This window comes from Lactuca serriola, chromosome 7 (assembly GCF_051521515.1).
Source record: "Lactuca serriola cultivar US96UC23 chromosome 7, Lser_US96UC23_V15, whole genome shotgun sequence".
In the NCBI taxonomy this organism is placed as follows: domain Eukaryota; kingdom Viridiplantae; phylum Streptophyta; class Magnoliopsida; order Asterales; family Asteraceae; genus Lactuca; species Lactuca serriola.
In genome coordinates, this window is record NC_136414.1 from 70133745 (window position 1) to 70139629 (window position 5885).

The 5885-nt window shown below is 32.6% G+C and overlaps 1 pseudogene; it reads right to left on the reverse strand.

Annotated features, from left to right (window-relative positions):
* Nucleotides 1-448: 448 nt before the first annotated feature.
* Nucleotides 449-2180, reverse strand: LOC145062762 (berberine bridge enzyme-like 8 pseudogene; annotated as a pseudogene).
* Nucleotides 2181-5885: the final 3705 nt, after the last annotated feature.

Below are 5885 nucleotides of genomic sequence, written 5' to 3' on the forward strand. Positions count from 1 at the left end.
CCAAAAAGTGACCCATGATTGCTCGTGTAACGCATGATTGCTACACTTTATAAATTGGAATAACAAAAAGGGCTGTGTGAGTTGTTTGCTTTTTTTGTTGTTGTTGATTTTGATTGAAAAAAGAATTGAATTTCATGTGTTTGCCGATTAAAGTTTTATTGTGAGTTGTTTGATTTTTTTTTGTTGATTTTGATTGATGAAAAATGTAATGTTATAAATTAAGTGGTAAATTGTAAAGAAATTATTATAAAAAATGTCGTCTAAGGGTAATATAGTCATTTTGCACAGTCAGTCAGATGTGAATTCAAACTACAAGTTTGAGTCAGAAATTAACTCAGTCAAAACTTCTAACTCAGTCAGCCTCTGACTCAGTCAGATTTGACTCAGTCAGCAGCTATCAAACGACCCCTAAGCCATGCATATTTTTCGATTCTTAGAACGAAAGTAATTACCCAAACAACTTCATCTCTTATTCTGAATTATTATACAAATCATTATGATTCTATGAAGCTAATTACAAGCTATGTATATATTTTACATGCCAATCATGAGTCACATAATGACTCAATTACTTCCTCCAAGACGGCAAAGTTGGGATACTTTGCTCATTTCTAAAGAAGTTGTCAGGATCCACCATCGTTTTCACCTTCACCAACCTTCTAAAATTTGTCTCTTTGAAATACTTGACTCCATAAACCATTCCTTGGAGATAACTATTCTTCCCATTATCAGTGACACCAATATCCAAATCCCTATAATTCAAGAAAGCTTCTCTAGGAAACTTCGACACAAATGGAGTCATGAATTCATGCAAAACCCTAGTTAGGTTTACGTTACGGTTCGCTAGGTCAACACCATCTCCACTCCAATCCGCTGCGTATTGGATCTTCGCTATGTTCCCAGCTCGATGAGGGAATGGTTTAGCAAACTCAGAAATCTCAGCCATTCGTCCACCATAAGGATTAAAAGTTAAAACTGGAAGTTGTAACTCTATCATCTTTCTAAAGATGAGCCTTAATCCTTGTTTTGAAATAGGGTTCTTTACGTAATCCGATTTTCTCTTGAGATGAGTGAGCGTTCGAGGGATTCGACTGAGTAGAGTCGTGTCAGGTGAACCAGGTGGGAAGCTGTAGTACCATAGAATTGACTGAGTCCAGTTCATTTCTTGACAGTCTGATATTTGTAACCCTAGCTCGGGAAAGCTTTGATCCATTATATTTATTAGGTTGGTTGCGTTTCCAAGATATAAACTTGGGAATGAAGCACGTATTGTTTTCTCCCCGTTTGTGTTGTTCACAACGTCGAAAACCATTCGGATGAAGAGATCGTTGTCTAATTTGTCGGCGACTTGTAGCCACCGGTGAGCAACTCCGGTGACGTTTTGTTCAGATATTCTCCTCACTTGGAAGACAGTTACTTTATTGGGAACATGAACTAGGTTTATTTTGTATGAAATAACTACTCCGAAGCTTACTCCTCCACCACCGGTGATAGCCCAAAACAAATCTTCACCCATTGAATCACGATTCAGAAGTTTTCCATTAACGTCAACGAGCTCAGCGTCGATGATATTATCAACAGAAAGACCGTATTTTCTCATCATGTTACCGTATCCTCCACCACTGAAATGACCACCAACGCCAACCGTAGGGCAAACTCCGGCGGGGAAGCCATGAGTGCTGCTTTTTTCGTTGATTCTGTAGAAAAGCTCGCCGAGGGTTGCACCAGCTTGAACCCATGCAGTTTCTTCTTCAATGGAGACGTTGATTGATCGGAAGTTGAACAAGTCGAGGATAAAGAAGGGTTGATCGGCGACGTACGATAGACCCTCGTAGTCATGACCACCGCTTCTGGTTTTCATCAATAACTTGTGCTTTTTAGCGCATTTTATGGAGGCCTGAACATGAGAAAGGTCTAAAGCGGTGATGATTATTGCAGGTTTTGGGGTGGTGGATTCATTGAACCGGAGGTTACGAATGTAAGCTTGCAAGACGGCGGGAAAGGTTGAGTTGGCTGGAGTGTAGATTGCTCCAGCTATCGGAGAAGTAAGCTCGGTGGAATTGAGTAGGCATCGGATAAAGTTTTCATTGGCATTGTTTGAGGTTGCCAATGATTGGGTAAAGAGGAAGATAAAGATTAATGCAAAAAGAGACATTGTTGTGATAAACATGGAATTATACACCATACCACAATGATCTATATATAATAAAATTTCAAATAAAGAGAATAATATTTTTATTTTTAATTATTTAAAAAACTGCAGTATTTTTATGTAGAATTTTAATTAGATATTCATTATTTCCAATACATAAATTATTTACAAGAGACTACTTATCAAAATTGGTGTTTATTACTTCCTTTATTTTAATTTGATCTATTAAATGATTATCTCCGCTCCCTAAAACACGTGTACGGAATTTTAAATAGATTAAATTACACGAATAGTCTTTGTAGTATGATCTAATTTGTGCGTGTTTATTTGGATCACTACCCATTTAATTTTGTAATGTTTTTCTTTTCCATTTTGTTCTATATTCATTAAAATAAACTAATAAAATATATATTCTTACACTAATTTATTATACATTATTCTAAATATTTTAAAATAATAATAACATATATAAATATTAAAGCTACGTCATCTTAATAGCCGTTATCTGCGAATTGTACATGAAAATAAAAATAAATTTTGCTTAGATAAACATATTTTTTGATAAATTGATAATATTATTTTAACGAAATATATCTACATGTTATGTGTGAATTTGAAATTTCGATGTAGGTTTTATATTTAATATTATTTAAACTTTTATTATATTTAAATAATTGTAAAACTATCTTTAAATGTATGTTTTATATTAATATTTTATTTGAACTTTTCATTAGTTTTAAACTATTATTTTGAAGAAAAGAATTGATTATTATAAAAAATAGTTTTTAATCAACTTTTTGTTAATATGACATTTTGATTTACATCTTATGTTTAAAATTTTTAACTATTTAGAAAAATAGGTTTTGAATATCTTTCTTTTATACATAAAAAGTAGTTTTTGGTCAATTTTTTTTAATTAATTTGGTATTTTGATTTAAGTATATTATACTTAAACTTTTTAATTGTTTAAAAAAATAGGTTTTTAATATTTTTTCTACCTTTATTTGGAATTTTGATTTATGTTTTAAATTTAACATCATATTTAAATTAACAAACTAAATGTATTATATTAATATTGATAAATTTAAATTAACAAACTAAATGTATTATATTAATATTGATAAAGTGAAGGTTTTAACTTCAAATTAAGAATATGACATTTATGTTTTGAATTTAACATCGTTTAGATAACCAAATTAAATATATTATATTAAAAATAAAGAATTAATATCGAAATTACAATAATAGTGGTTTAATATATTAGTTTTAAAAAATAATTGATAAGTTAGGGGTTTCAAATGAATGCGGTGATAGAAAAATGACATCTTTTATCGTATACAAATTGTGACATTCCCAAATTCATGGTCATTTTAAAGATTTTATTTATGTTTTATTTGAAAATTAGAGTATTCATTTTAAAGAATAATATTGCGTAATTTGTTCCTAGAAAATAAGATAAAGATATTATCAAAGCGTTACCGAATAAATGTATTTTTGTTTATATTAAAACATTAGGATGTCATCGTCAATATAGATACATAAGCATAAACATGCGTTACTTTCATTTACACTAATGATTTACATCTTCTTTAATCTCTCATTTACACTAATGATTTACCCCACCCCGTCAATCCTCACAGCGACTTGATCCATACTCTCGGATCTAACAGCTTTACCTAATCCATACTCCCGGATCAGGTATGTCTAATCCATGCTCTCAGATCAACGACAAATGACTATGCCCACTCCATACTCTCGGAATGACTATGTCTAATCCATGCTCTCGGATTAATGACAAATGACAATGCCCTCTCCATATTCTCGGACTAAGAACGAATGACTATGTCTAATCTATGCTCTCAGATCTATGAAAAATTTTAAAGTTCTACCCTCCATGTATATCTCACTCGTACTCATAAGAAGATACTACCCAATATTATCTTAATTAATTTAGGTTTACTTTGTATCCTAAATCATAATATATTGTCAGATATGCTCCAAACACGTATTTTAGGCAATATCAAATATTTCACACACAAACATATTTAATACTATAATTAATACTTGTATTAAAATCATGTTCATGAAAGGGATTATGCATTCACTTGTTAAAGTGACGACTCGAAATTCGCGCAGCGCTTCGCTTCTATTAATTTTCTTTTTCTTCGACGAAACCTAGTATCATTATCACTAGATTTTAGTCTAATCTTTATGGAGACTAATTATTAGTCTAGATTTATCATTATCTCAAGGTCTACGTCATGATCTTGATGGGTTTTAAGGATAACATCAATCCGATGGTGTACATGCAAACCCTAAAGCTTTGGATCTAGTTTGTCTAATGTACATGCAATTATCATCCAAAGCTCATAAACCCTAGATCTAGCATACAATAATCGATATTAACATATGAAATAGGGTTTAGATCTTACCTTGATTGTTATGTAGCAATAACAATCTCAATTCCTCTTGATCTTGACTTCTGAAAGCTTAGTGTCTCAAATGTTGCACTTCTAATGGAGTCACAAACACCATGAGCAACAAGATGAACAAGGACAGAGGGAGGAGGCACCAAAAACATCAAAGATACTCCAAGGAATGCTTAGCCATGTTTTTGGGAGCCCACGGGTTCCTTTTATACTTATGTGGGCTGCTAGGGTTTTGGGTGAAACCCTAATTCTCTGCTTAGCCCTTAAGCAACCCATGGAGTCTATTTAGAAAGCCCTTGGACGAAATCCATATGGGCTTCCTATAGATTTCGTACAATCCCCTTTCCATTAGGAATCCATAGCCCACAATGCAATTATCTTATAATTACAATATTAGTCTCCCAAGTTTAACTAATCTCTTTTAGTCACAAAATTAATTCTTAATTAATTATTGACTAATAATAATTAAACAATATGATTTATCTTTTAATATATTATTCATATAATTTGTTAATAAATCATAATTAATCATCTTTCTCCTTAATTCATCCTATCAGTTGCTATGGTGAACACAACCCAAAAGGACCATGCTCATAATCGAGTCAAGTACTTACCAAAATAGTTATGGGCTTAGAAACCTAATCGAACAGTCTCCCACTTAAATAAGTCTAATAACTATATTGCATATGACTTTAGAACCTGATCAACAATCGTAGCTTTCAAAAGTCGATGTCAGTAACGCGTCCTTTAGATAAGAGATCATATATTCCTCCATTCTAGATATCGAATAGACCGATACCTGGATTTAAATCATTCTCTCTGTCTATATGTTGTTTCCTGACTTCCGATTTATGATGACTGACAACAGACTACAATTAAACACATCAACTTAGTCTCGGCTTGGCCAAGCACTTAGGGTGTCATCACTAAATCATCGAGGGGCCCACAGATATCGCTTTTATCCCACTTTGGGTAAAAGGAACAGATAAACTTCGAATCAAATGCTCGCTTGTACCTACTCATCAAATCACACACAACAATATGTTTTATAACACCAAGTTACTGATGCGTTTACATATTCTCAATGTGCAACAGATTTGCATAATACAACTCACACATCTCGGTTCCAAGAATATAAGATATTATCGTCTCACCAATCACTCGTGATAAAATCCATGAAGCGATCCAAGTGAGCGTGGGATTAATCCAATACTCTAATCTTATAGCAGTACTCATGAACCCTGCAACAAAATTTTGCTATGTCTAAAACGCTTTAGACAATCTTCAGTCAGATTCATGACAGT